This window comes from Panthera onca, chromosome F1 (genome assembly GCF_046562875.1).
Source record: "Panthera onca isolate mPanOnc1 chromosome F1, mPanOnc1 haplotype 2, whole genome shotgun sequence".
NCBI lineage: Eukaryota > Metazoa > Chordata > Mammalia > Carnivora > Felidae > Panthera > Panthera onca.
The window spans coordinates 68,742,630-68,757,446 of NC_138355.1; the positions used below are offsets into that span (position 1 = coordinate 68,742,630).

The window sequence follows — 14,817 nt, forward strand, 5'->3', positions numbered from 1 at the left end:
AGCTGTGTGTCCAGATACTTAACATATAATGAATAATCTCATCCTTTAAGCTTTTTATTCTTTGATGTCTACATTCATCTTCCAGAGGCAAACATCAAAACTGTTAAATAAGAAAATTTAACTTCATACATTTGAGCAATAATTTCTTTATTAAATGACCCATGAATCGCACATCACCCCAGCTAGCACACAGGTAGGCACCTTGAGAAGTTGTACAAATGGAAGGTTTTCACAGAGGGAGGGTGGGGCCAGGGGGCTGGTAGCAAAGGAGAAGGGTTGTTCCAGGATTCAGGCCTGTTTTCTTGTGGGAAGAGCAAGGAGTCTTATCCTGCGCATGACCTTGTCTTCCTTAGGGGGTTGGAGAGGTGCCAGGTGACAGATTTAGTGGTACTGATGGAAAGAAAAATTTCCTGCCTGACTCATTTAGGCTACATTTCTGGGGTCACTGAAATTAGTTAGAGGGGTATGAAGCCCCAGGGAGGGAACTCAGCTGATGACATCATTTTGGGTCTACGATTTTCTTTTTCTAACAGGATGTGGCTCAAGGGCACGTATCTTCATTGTCTTCTTCCCCCACCAGCAGGAGCTGCCCTTGGTTCCCTGCTGGCTGGTCTGCTTGGGACAGAGAGGAGGTCACTACCTCTGCTCTGGTCCAGTCCCCTCCTCAGCCAGGTGCTTCGTGTTTCAGTTTGGAGACTGGGCCTTCGCCTCAGCAGATGGAACCTCTTAGTCTGGGACAAGGTGTGTTCCTGTCCCTTCCCCCACTGCCCCTCCCCTCAGCTGCAGAGTGGCTCACTGTGCCCTGAGGTAGTGGGGCTCTCTGCCCTTCCCACACCCAATGAAGACTCCTTTCTGTGTGGGGGATGGTGGCCTTCCTGCCCCTCTCAGGAGGGAGCTGCTGTCAGACCTCAGGCTTGTACCACCAGAAAGAATCTGGCATCCTGGATGCCAGTCTGTCGGGAGCCCCTGGCCAGGTCGATGGGAAAAGCCTAGGGATACAGCAAATTTCTGGGACTCATGCTAGCCTTCAGTCATTTGTTAACACTTATAGCTGAAGTAATCTTTCTGGTTTGTAGAGACTCTGTCCTCTGTCCTATGTAAGCAAGGGTTTGCATGCCATATTTCCTTGGAGGCATCTGTATTTCCCTAGATTTTGCGTTAACAAGCTGCCCTGATCCTCAGCTCTGTAATGTGATGAGGCTTTGGGGCAATGGTGAGGTGTTTGTGGGGTTCAGAGCCAACAGCCAACAAAGAATTCTTGAAGACGTCTTTGGTGCAAAAAGGTGATTTCATTAAAGTAGGGGGACAGGACTCATGGGCAGGAAGAGCTGCCCCAGACCCTGTGGAGAGACTGGTTATATATTTGGGAGTTGGGGGAGATAAAGTGGAGGGGATGTTTCCAATGAGATTGTCATATGCTAAAGAACAACTCACAGGATACTGGAGGCCTAGCTATTGGCAAGCTTAAGTTGTTTTCCTTCTAGCAAAGAATTAGCATTAAGACAGTAGGCAGTTCCTGGAGAAATATTTTACTCTGCCTGCCCCAAGTATTTGTCAATGGGCTGTAGGTCATAAAGGAAATTTAATTTCACCTGGCATTTCCTTCTTGCCTTTGTTACTTATCACTATGAAGGGTGATGTTGGGGCTCCAAGAAACTGAGTCTATAGGTTTCTGGAGATGAGGCTATTGATAAGACTGCCTTTTTCTTGCAACTCACTAAGATATTTGTAAACTGATGGAGACTCATGTCCTACAGGACTGTGATCTTATCAGTTAACCATTTGTTTTCCCCCTTTCCTTTGTTCTTGGGCATCCAGGGGTGCCTGAGGAATGTCACACATATCCCACCTGTAGGTTGGTGGGGGGGCGGGGGGGGGGGGGGGGGTTGCTGATTGCTGCCTGTCAGCTTTCTTTATGCTCCCTGGTGATAATGGCTTCAACAAGTGATTTTGATCATGCAGCTTTTCAAAATCTTGAGTCTTTGGAATGAGTTTTTTTCTCTCTATGTTACAATGAAAACTTTCCCCACAACTATTTTCCTCCTTACATTAGCCTGAGATTATATCCATTTACTGGTCAACGAAGAAATAACAAGACACATAGCCCAAACACATTATCCAGATGATATAAAGCACCAAGAAATATTGAAGAGCCTGTAAACAATCTAGGACACCATAAAGTAGTTCAGCATGTCTAGCAGAGGCCAGTTCATGATAAGACAACCACGGAACATTCTAGCAGGAATACTAAGAAGAGAATCTGGGAACACCATTCCAGAACACTCTATTAACTCCGTGCGTTACAAATTCTCATAGTTTCTTATTACAAGTAATGGGAGATTTGCACTAGGATCTTTTGTGTGAACTTCATGATTATTAGCATATGGCTTATTCTAAAGAAAATTGTGTAAGATTCTCATTTCATCAAGTATGATTACAACAAATGCTTTCTTAAGCTTACAAAAATTTATGTTGATATCTCCATAATTTTTAGGAATAATTCTATGCCTGGACCAAATTATTCAATCATTCACAAATACTCATTGAGCTCCTATCACTTGCAAGCCCTGTCTTAGATACTGGGGATCCATTAGAAGTCGGGTGCATATGTAACACCCTAAGATCTTAGTTCCTCTTCCCTAACCATCCTCTTTCTTTTTCTTTTCTTTTCTTTATCTTCCCCATAGCGAGAACACTCTGGATGTACTCTCTGGGAAATTTTCATGTATAAAATTTCTCTGTCTTTTGCGTACAGGTTTCTTCCTCATCCTTGCCTCTCTGGTGTTGCAAATAGATTTTAATTGTTTCAAGCTTGATTCCCAGATGTTACTGTCCAGGACAAAAAAAAAGAGGATCTCTTTCCCCTGATCAACTGTAAGAATCTGTCTTCTAGTGACTTGGTCACCTAGAGCCAGTGCCTGGCTCTGAACCATCACTCTGAATGAAGACAACTGACATCTCTCTGATGATTTAGCTGAACTCAATGTTTCCTGTCCATCCTTCAACCTGTCACATTGGCAAGGGTGCTTTCTCCTAATTGACTCGAGGAGATCGTAGCCAGGGCTGTGAATGAGGATAGTGTCAACCAACATAAAACCACATGGTGGCCATGTGAGGGTAACAAAGTGGACAAGAACAAAGAGAAGAAGTAACTAGTCTAATTCAAATGAGAAGAGAGAAGTCCTGTGATTTGCCCCCATCCTGTATTTTTCATCTTTGCCACCTCTTCCATCTCAACTTAATTTTCCAGAAGGTCCACATGAGCAGCACTGAGAGCCTGCACTTGGTCCCTCTGGATGTTCTCCTGCCCTGAGCCCTTTCTTTAAGCCCTTAACAAATTAGAACTTGTGCATTTTCTCAAGTTGAATCGAAATAAGCTGCTACACTAGGGAAGCAGATAGAAACAACAATGAAAACCATAATCAAATACGAAAGCAAAACTTTTAAGCTCCAAATACAGTGATGATCTTTTCTTCCCCGGCTACTTTCCAGTCAAAATGTCCCTTCTGCATGATCGGGGCTTGAGAATGATTTGTGCAGGTAGTTAAAACACTAGAGTAACTGAAGTCCAACCATGGACATCTGCACTAGCACTGCCATTGAAACAATCAGTCACAAAGATCCATCTTCAATATCTACGGAGGCTGTCTGTGCTAATGGACACACCTAGTGACATTGATTTGTAACCCCCAGACCCACCAGCTCACTGCTACTCATAATGAATGGCAGGGCGAGTGCTCTGATATGTGTCACCCATCGCATGTGTCCTGTGAGGCTGAACAAGTTGCTGCTCTGCATTTCCATGGTAATTCCCACACTGTAAACACGTGTCCTTTTCATAGTCTATTTGATGCCACATTTTCTGCATTTACATGCACTTTCCTGGTGACTTCAGTGTTTCAAAAGGCCCTGAAGCCCAGAGTTGCAGGGCTGACTGGTGTTCCTAAGCACAAGAAGGTGAGATGAGCCTCACTGACAAAACTCCTGTGCAGGTACGTCCTGCTCAGGCTCACGATGCAGACTCCTGTGCCTTTGAGTTCAGTGGTAATGATCAACAATGCGGTAAATCCAGGAAAAGGAAAAGGAAATTCCTGATGTCTATGTGGAGCTGACTCAGAAAGTGCTAGAGTAACATCTAGAATGCTATGATGATGCCACAAAAAAGGGGGTAAAGAGCTAAATGCAAGGATTCAGAAGATGATGATTTCTAGTTTGTTTGTTTCTAAAAGCATCGTGGGCAGCATAGTTGTGAGGTTGAAAGATGAAGACACTGGCGATGACAGTAACCAGGCCTGGAAATGTCACACACTTCTGAGCTGGTATTTCACTATAGGGAAATAGAGCATACAATATTATTTGGGGAAATATATATATATATATATATATATATATATATATATATATATGTATATACTGTCTTAAAACAAAAAGACACATGAAACAAGGCTATGTGTGTATCAGTGGGCAAGTGTTGTGAGCAGAGGTTTCAAAGATCGGAACCCTGTATTTCCCCCAGGAGCAACGGCTCATGTGGCTGACTCCGTGTCCTCAGGGACTGTGATACAGCAGCCACGAATGTGAGGATGCTCTGTATGCCCTCTCCCTGCCAGACTCCCGTTCATTCCTGAGCACAACACTCTTACAGGCTTTTTGGGACCCACTCGTTTCCCTCCAGGGACGCACTCACACTGCTACCTCTCAGGCACCACATTTATGCACCTGTGAATCCCCTGCTGGTTTTGCTAAAATGGAAATTGTGATGCAGTGAACCTCAGCTGAGGCCAAGCCCCTATATTGCCAACAAGCCCCAAGGTGACAGCTCTGCTGCTGTTCCTGAGCCACTCAAACAGCCAGGACCTGCATCTGCCCTCCTCCTTTCATCCACAACAGGTCCACTCCAACAGGTGTCTGTGTTTAAATAATAGAAATATCCACAGACAAAATTGTATTCTCCTCAGAGGCTCAGGGATGTTACCAAGGAACCATAACAGTATCAAGTCTCCAGACAAAGTGAGAAGACTTTTAACAAGAAGAACATCAAACGTCTCAACTACAAACACGTAGTCGTACTACGTCGTGCGTTTTTTGTACTACAAACACGACAGGAGGCGAAAGAAGAAAAAACTATGAAATTGGCATCAATTCAACACAGACTTTTATTGAGGACATATTCCATGCAGGTGAGACTCTTGTCAAGGATGCAAATATTAAAAAGACACGGGCTTTGCACTCAAGAGACCTAGGAATTGGAAGGGAAAAAGGATGTAAATCTGGGGCAAAAAGGATGGGAAGTGAGGCGCAGATTACCCACAGTGCAGGTTAAAGTGGCAGAAATTCACACCAGGCAGAGACCGCTTCCTCTTGTGGATCAGGGAAGGCTCCCTGGAGGAAGTGACACAGATGCCTGTGACCCATGGAGGTACTCGGACTTCATTTTACTCTGAGATAAATTAGAGATTTAAGCCCCAGCATCAGGTCAGAACAAGAAATCCTGCGAAATTACACTTAACTCATCTTGACAACCCATCATCGAGCAGAGAGAAAAGACAAAAGTTGCACACAGAGACTTGCAAATCCATCATCACTGAGCTGGGTTTAAGTATGTCCTGACTCCTGGGCTGCCGGGATCTTGCTCTAAAGGGAGGCCAGTGAACCGATGTCTCCAGTGTGTTTTCCTGGGAAGATCAAATTGGAAATTGCTCTGCAGCGGGTGTAGGTGAGGACAGCAGGGAGAGGGGCACGGGGAGGAAGAGGGCTGAGGACAGAGAGGAAGGTAAGGAGACGCATGGGAAAGAGCAGGAAGGTGGTTCCAGACTTACCGACGCTTCCAGAGCCAGAACACAAGACCTGGCAGAAGCACCAGGGGCACGATCACCACCAGGAAGACCAAGCCCACCGAGTGGTGCTGCTCTGTGGGTTTGGTGCAGACGGTGTCAATTCCCATCCACCCCGGGTTGACCTGCACCTACCTGGTCCTTTTTGCTCCTGTCACCCTCTGCCTCACCAACCACCCTTCCTCCTTCTCGTTTCCCATCCCTGATCAGAGGTGGACACTTCACCAAACACTCTGCTTCCTCCCACGTCTGTAGGATCCTCACCTTCAGCTCTCCATTTCTTGCGTTATTAATTTTATGTCCTTTATGATCTGCAGTCCCGAGAATCCCAAGTGTTTCATCTCACTCTCCTGCTCTGCTTCAGGACCACCCACCCCCTTTCCCAGCTGGACCCCTACCCTTTCTCACCCCAGTAGAGGACCACGTCCTGGCCTCCTAGACTGCTGTGTCTCACTCGGCAAGACAGGCCAGCTGCCTCTCTGGCTTCCACGTCCAAGGACGTCTGAAGATACCATGTCCCATCAGCATGGGGCAAGAGGTCGCCTCGCCGGGTGCCCTGTTGTTCGTGGTCACCCTGCATCCACGTCACCCACACTGGCTTTGGGTAGAAGCCAGAGATGTGCCACACAAGGAGCAGATGGCCAGGCCCCGGACTGGAGCCAGTGGACAGCCAAGCCTCTGGCCTCACTGCAGAGACAGGACAGGCATTCTCAGACTGAGAGGGTACGTCTTCACATCACATTAGAAATACACATCTTTCCACCTCTAGGAACCTGTCACCATCATCCTCTGACTCTCTTGGCCCCTACTCCACCAAATTTGAGAATATGGTGCAAATTTATGATAATGCTTGGAGAGAGGGAGCAGGACTGACCTTGTCGCTGAAGGTCTGCCTACCCAAGAGGAAACGGGGGCAGATGTCATTAATATTTGCTTGTATTCATAAGTTGACCACATGGTACTGATTGAATAGTTTGGAGACCTGCTGAGCTCTCCTTCCTCCCTTTGGAGATGGCCACCATGACGTGTTCTGGAAGCTTACAAGATCTGACCCTTTATATGCAATATGCATGAAGCCTGTTGATGCTCCTCCAAAGTGAGAATCGCAGCCTCCTGCCAGCTGTACCTGAAAGGGATCTGGGAAGAGAGAATGTGAGTTACAGGAAATGGAGAGGGAAAGAGATGAAAGGAGATGAGTGGAAGCAAAGGACAGAGGAAGCAGAGGAGAAGTTGAGGGCATTGGACAGAATGGAACAAAGTTTGGTTTGAGTGGAGACTCAGACAGAGGGGAAGTGGTGGTCGCTGGAGGCAGAAGAAAGGTAAATTACTGAGAAAGGAGCACATGCTGGAGAAGCAGGAAGGGTGTGGGCAGAGAACAAGGAAGGGCTCCACAGGGGAGCTGTGATGAAATCGTCAAGGGTGAGGGGAAGGCAGCGGGCAGAGGGAACACGTAGACAGACAAATGTCTCTGATGGGACTGAATGGGGAGAAAAGCACATTTCAAGGATCAGTCACAGAGTGAGGGAGAGGAGAGTCTCTGGCCGGAGGCCAGGGAATGGGGTGGTCATGGGAGACTCTGGTGCGAGACAGGAGAACACAGCCTGGTGTCAAGGAGAGGAGGGGAAATAGCAGAAGGCGTGAAGCTTTTCAAGTTCGGGGTCTGGCTTCTGCCTCCTGAACACAGGGGTGTGATTCTGTTTTATGATGGGGAGTCGAGAGGTTCAGCAGCCAGGGGAGGCTCTTTCCTGGAGGAAGAAGGAATTCATGGTGACACACACAGGCCACCTCCATCCCACGTGTCCTGAGGGACCCGAGCTCACATTCAAGCTGCCATTGACTGGCATGCTCCTGAAATATCAGAGGAAATCTCATGGAGAATGTGTGAAATGACTTTTCTTGTTGCATTAGCTCCTCATTGCTGAAGTTGCCCCTGGACCACGGCCACAGAAAAATGAAAGCGCCCGTCTTGCTGGCCCAGCCACGAGTCTGCAGTTCATCCAGCCAAGCTGAGCCCTGATTCTGTGTCCAGGAACGGTTGCAAAAGGATGTTGCCAGGATGGTTCGAAAAGAGATTGGCTCTTGGAAGTCTGTGCCAGAAGAACAGATAGACATTGGGAAGGAGAGAGAATGCCAAAGAAAGTTGCCAGGGAGGGGCCCAAAAATCTAGAGGACAGGGAGCCATACTTCTCTCAGGAGACATGTGCTGCCCCGGAGCCCCAAGCTTCATCCCCATCCTTCAGAAATGGGATCAGGGATGTTCAGGAACAAACAAGGCTGACATCCCTCACTCCCCAGGAATGTGCTTGGGAACCCACACCACAAGTGCACACACGCACACACACACACAGATAAATGCACATATGTACACACACACACTCAGAGTTGCATGTGTATGCACAAACATAGACACGTATACAAAGAGCCGTACAGACACACACAGAGACATGCAAACAGGCACCTATATGCACATGCTCATACCTACTAACACTTGCATGCAGACGCACAAGCACAGGTACACACATCACAAACTCGTGTACCCATGCAGACACACATGTGCACACACACAAACACACATGACTCACATGAGCACACACAGGTATGCATATGTAAGCATGCATGCTTGTGCTCCCACAGGGCGTGCCCAGAGTCCTCACCATCGTCAGTGTCACCACCTGGGACAAGAACCGTGAGCAACACCAGTTGCAACAACAGCATCTTATGTGCAGATGTTCTTTCTTTCTCTCCGAAAGTGGGTCTTTGGCGTCTGTTCTCACAAACCTCCCCACACGCAGCCCCTCTCTTCTGACTTCCTTCTCAACACACACGCCTGGCCTGAGTCTCCCCGACAATGCAAATGGACTCCACCCTCAACCCTGGACACCTACTCAGACTCTCACTTCCCCTCTGGGTCTGACCCTACTCTCCCGCTTCCAGCTTCTCCCTGTCATCAGCCTCCATTCTGTTTCCCGAGGTCCTAACTCAGGTGCTGGGGACCAAGTCTTGGGTGGCATGGAAAAGGGACCCTACCTCTCGTGCCTTTTCTCCTCATCCAGACAGTAACCCATGAAAACACACAGTTCCCCAGCACCCACCCTGGAGTCTGCTGTCACCCTGTCCCTCATGCCCTTGGGACACTCCCCATGGACATCCTTCATGTCTCACCCCATGCTAGCTCATTCACATCTCTACTTCTCACTGCTTGTGCTAAAAAACAAAATCAACCAGATGAATTTGAAGGTCACCTTCCCCTAATTGGGAAGGTAGGGGTCTAATCATGAAAATGACCTCACCTCTTGGGGGATGGAGAGGATCCATGTGAGAGAGGACCTCACTGTGATGAACAGAGAATTCCTCACTGACGGGGGAAGACTTACATTTCTGGGGGAGGTTGGACTGCACTTAGGTTAAGTTAAACAAGTTTTGGGGAGTTGGCCTGCCCAAGGCACCATTTTGAGTCCATGGGTTTCTTTTAACACTTACTCTATTTGCTTTTCCAAATTTCGCCATGATTGCCTGTATAACAGTATCAACAACCACCAGTTCACCATTTTTTAGGGGAGAATCAGTTGCCATCAGAGAGACCACAGGACATTGAAACATCTGAAGAATACCCCCTCAGTCAGACTTGCATTAATGTATATTCACTCACCAAACAGTCACTTAACAGCTTCCTGGATCCAAGCACCTTGCTACATTCATGAAACTATAGTGTTCATGGGGTGCCTGTGGGCTTACGTGGTTGAGCATCTGACTTTGGCTCAGGTCATGATCTTACAGTTTGTGGATTCAAGCCCTGCATCAGGCTCTGTGTGACAGCTCAGAGCCTGAAACCTGCTTCAGATTCTGTGTCTCACTCTGTCTCTCTGGCCCTCCTCTCCTCATGCTTTGTCTCTCTCAAAGATCTCTCTCGCTTACTCTGTCTCTCTCTCAAAAATAAATAAACATTGAATTAAAAAAAATAAGGTAAGAAAATACAGTGTTCATCATGCAATCACTTTATTCAAGGAGCTTTTAGTCTCTTTGGGAAGAAAAACACATAAACCATGAACTATTCATTTTGGTGTGCTGAGTTAGTGTTCCTTTGGTTTTTTTTTTTTTTTTTTTTTTAATTTCCAGTATAGTTAACATACAGTGTTATATTAAGTGTACAATATAGTGATTCAGCACTTCTATACATTACCCAGTGCTTATCAATATATGGGTAATTCTAATCCCCTTCACCTACTCCACCCATTGCCTACCCACCTCCCCTCTGGTAGCCGGCAGTGAGTTCCCTATAGCTAAGAGTCTGGGGGGGGTGGGGGGTGCGGTTGTTTGTGTCTCTTATTTGTTTGCTCATTTGCTTTGTTTCTTAAATTCCACCTATGAGTGAAATCAAATGGTATTATGTCTTTCTCTGACTAATTTCAGTGACCATCATACTCTCTCGATCCATCCATGTGGTTGCATGGCAAGATTTCAGTCCTTTTTATGGCTAGTCATATCCCATTGCATGAACAGACATCTTATTTGTCCATTCATCTATCCGTGGACACTTGGGCAGCTACCACATCTTGGTTATTGTAAATAATGCTGCAATAATCATGTGGGTGCATGTATCTTTTCAAAATGCTGTTTTCATAAATACCCAGCAGTAGAATTAATGGATCATATGGTAATTCTGTTTTTAAGTTTTTGAGGAACCCCCATGCTGTTTTCCACAGTGGCAGCACCATTGGCATTCCCACCAACAGTGTTCAGGACCTCCTTTTTCTCCACATCTTCTCCAACACTTATTTCTTGTGTGTTTGGATTTAGCCACTCTGACTGGCGTGAGGTGGCAGCTCATTGTGGTTTTGATTTGCATTTCCCTGATGATCAGTGATGTGGAGCATCTTTCCAGTATCTGTTAGCCATCTGAATGCCTTTTTCAGAGAAATTTATATTCGTGTCTTTTGATTAGTTGTCCTTTTGCTGTTAAGTTGTACAAGTTCTTTATATAATATGGATACTAATCCTTTATCAGATATGTTATTTGTTAATATCTACTCCCATTCCATAGGCTGCCTTTTAGTTTTGTTGATTGTTTCCTTTGCTGTGTAGAAGCTTTTTATCTTGATGTAGTGTCAATAGCTTCTTTTTCCTTTTGTTTCCCTTGTTTCCAGAGACATATCTAGAAATAAGTTTCTGTGTCCGATGTCAGAGACATTACTGCCTGGGATCTCCTAGGATGTGTATGATTTCAGGTCTTACATTCAAGTCCAATCCACTTTGAGTTCTTTTTTGTGTATGGTGTAAGAAAGTTGTCTAGTTTCTGTCTTTTACATGTAGCTGTCCCATTTTCCCAACACCATTTGTTGAAGAGACTTTCTTTTTCCTATTGCATATTCTTGCTTTCTTTATCAAAGATTAATTGACCATAAGATTGTTGGTTTATTTCTGGGCTTTCTAGTCTCTTCCATTGATCTCTGTGTCTACTTTTGTCCCAATACCATACTGTTTTGATTACAGCTTTGTAGGATAACTTGATATCTGGAATCGTGATACCTCCAGCTTTGTTTTTTTTTTTTTTCCTTTTTCTCTCATGATTGCTTTGGCCATACAGAATCTTTGGTGGTGGCATAAAATTTTATGATTGCTTGTTTTAGTTTTGTGAAAAATGCTATTGGTATTTTGAGACTCATTGCACTAAATCTGTAGATCACTTTGGGTAATATATCCATGTTCCCAATATTTGTTTTTGCATTTCTTTGTGTTACCTTCAATTGTTTCATCAATGTGTTATAGTTTTCAGAGTACAGGTCTTTCACCTCTTTGGCTAAGTGTATTTCTAGATATGTTATTATTTTTGGTGCAACTGTAAATGGGATGGTTTGCTTAATTTCTCTTTCTGCTGCTTCATTATCTTTGTATAGAAATGCAAAGGACTTCTCCATACTGATTTTGTATCCTGTGACCTTACTGAATTCATGTATTGGTTCTTGTTGTTTTGGGGGAGGCGTCTTTAGGGTTTCTATATATATAGTATTGTGTCATCTGCAAATCGTGAATATTTTTCTTCTTGGCCCACTTGGATGCCTTTTAGTCTTTCTCTTGTATGATTGCTGTGGCTGACACTTCCACTATTATGTTGAATGAAAGTGGTGACAGTGGTTAGCGGACATCCTTATCTTCTTCCTGACTTTAGGGGAAATGCTCTCAATTTTTCACCATTAAGTATGATGTCAGCTGTGGGTCTGTTACATACGATCGTTATTATGTTGAGTTATGTTACATCTACATCTATGTTGTTGAAGGATTTTATCATCAATAGATGTTGTACTGCGTCAGATGCTTTTTCTGCATTTATTGAAATGATCATACAGTTTTTATCCTTTCTCATGATGTTATATATCGTGCTGATTCATTAGTGAATACTGAATGACACTTGTACAGCAAGAATAAATTTCACGTGATCATGAGGAATGAATTTTTAATATATTGTTGGATTTGGTTTGCTAATATTTTGTGATGGATTTTGGATCTTTGTTCATCAGAAGTGTTGGCCTGTAGTTCTCTCTTTTTGTAGTGTCTTTAACTGCTTTTGGTATCAGGGTAATGCTGGCCTCATGGAATGAATTTGGAAGCTTTCCTTCCTCTCCTATTTTGTGGAATAGTTGAGAAGAATAGATATTATTTCTTCTTTAAATTTTTGGTAGAATTTTCCTGTGAAACTGCTGTTCCTGGACTTTTGTTTGTTCAGAATTTTCTCTCTACTGATTTAATTTCATTGCTGGTAACTGGTCTGCTCAAATTTTCTATTTATTCCCACTTCATTTGGGGGGATTGTGTGTTTCTAGGAATCTATCCATTATTTATAGGTTGTCCAGTTGGAGGCCTATAATTTTTCATAAAATTCTCTTAAAATCCTTTGTATTTCAGTGGTGTCACTTATTGTTTCCCGTCTTCATTTCTGATCTTGTGTATTTGACTGCTCTATCGCTTGCTCTTTTTTTTTTAACGTATCTGGCTAAATATTTATCAACTTTCAATATTTTAAAGAACCACCTCCTGGCTTCGTTGATCTGTTCTTCTGTTGAGTTTTTTTTTTTTTTTTTATTCTATATCGTGTATTCCTGTTCTAATCTTTATTTTTCCTTCTACTGATTTTTTGTTTTATTTGTTCTTCTTTTTCTATCTCCTTTAGTTGTATGATTAGGTTGTTCATTTGATATTTATCTTGCTTCTTTAGAGTGATCTGTATTGCTATGAACTTTCCTCTTAAAACTGCCTTTGCTGTATCCCCAAATCTTGGGCCATTGTGTTTTCATTTTCCTTTGTCTCCATGTATTTTTTAAATTTCCTCTCTGATTTCTTGTTTGACCCATTCATTCTTCAGTAGCCTGTTATTTAACCTCCATGTATTTTATGCTCTTTCCAGATTTTTTTTCTTGAGGTTCATGTGTAGTTTCATATTCTTTTTTGTCAGAAAAACATGCTTAGTATGACTTTGATCTTTTCTAATTTATTGAGACTTCTTTTGTTGTGTAATATGTGATTTATTCTGGAAAATTTCATGTGTACTTGAAGCATTGTGTATTCTGTTGTTTTTGGATGGAATTTTCTGAATATATCATTTAGATCTATCAGATCCAATGTGTCATTCAAAGCCATTGCTTCTTTGTTGAATTTCTGCTTGGATGGTCTGTCCATCATTGTCAGTGGGGTGTTAAAGTCTACTACTATTATTGTATTGCTATGGATTACTTCCTTTATTTTTGTTACTAGCTGCTTTATGTATTTGGGTGCCTCCATGTAGGGTGCAGAAATATTTACAATTGTTATATTTCTTGTTGGATTGTTCCCTTTAGTGGTATATAGTGTCTCTCTTTGTCACTCGGTACAGTTTTTATTTTAAAGACTATTCTGTGTGATACAAGTATTGCTACCCTGGCTTTCATTTCGCATCCATTTGCTAGATAAATTCTTCTCCATCCCTTCACTTTGAATCTGCATGTGTCTTTACATCTGAAATGAGTCCTTTGAAAGCAGCATAGAGATAGGACTTGCCTTTTTATCTATGTCATCACACTGTCTTTTGATTAGAGCATGTAATCCACTTACATTGAATATATTTACTGATAGGTATGTATTTCTTGCCATTTCATTACTTGTTTTATGGCTGTTTTGGTATTCTCTGTTTCTTTACCCTTTTTGCTCTTTTCTTCATGATCAGATGGATTCTTTAGTGATATACTCAGATTGCCTTCCCTTTATTTTTTGAGTCTATTCCTAATTTTTGATTTGTGGTTTTCATTCAGTTTCTACATAATATCATCTGTATATAGCAGTGAATATTAACTTATTGCAAAGTGACCCACGTTTTAGGTATATGGTGTCATACTTTATGTGTTTTTATTTTGTGAATCCCCTGATTTTTATGGATATCCTTATTTTTACTGCTTCTGTGCTTACTTCACCTTTGGTCTTTCCTCTCCTTTTTACTCACGGTCCCCTTTAATATTTCTTGTACTGATGGTTTTGTGGTCATTAATTCCTTTAACTTTTGTTTGTCTGAAAAACTCTTCATCTCTATTTCTATACTGAATGATAGCCTTGCTGGGTAGAATATTCTCATTTATAGTTCTTGTTCTTTCAGCACTTTGAAGAAATCATGGCACTCCCTTCTGGCCTGCAAAGTTTCTGCTGAAAAATCAGCTGATAGCTTATGGGTTTCCCTTGTATGCAACTGTCTTCTTTTCACTTGCTGGTTTTAAAATTCTCTTTTATCATGATGCTTTGTCATTTTCATTACTACATGTCTTGATGTGAACCTCCTTGGGTTGATTTTGTGGAGGCTCTCTCAGCCTTCTGATTCTTGATTTCTGTTTTCTTCACCAGATTTGGGAAGTTTTCTGCTATTATTTCTTCAAATAAAAGTTTTGCCCCTTTTTCTCTCTCATCTCCTTCTATGATTTCAATAATTCCGATGTTATTATGCTTAATGGTATCTCTGAGTTCCATA

At 43.1% G+C, this 14,817-nt stretch overlaps 1 protein-coding gene and 1 pseudogene across 1 annotated transcript in view; both read right to left on the bottom strand.

Annotated features, from left to right (window-relative positions):
* The window catches only part of LOC132677864 (T-cell surface glycoprotein CD1a-like), a 50,709-nt gene that overhangs the window by 17,433 nt on the left and 18,459 nt on the right, over positions 1-14,817 (bottom strand). The gene's annotated exons all lie outside the window — the stretch shown is intronic.
* On the bottom strand, positions 5,816-8,826 carry LOC132676129 (T-cell surface glycoprotein CD1a-like; annotated as a pseudogene).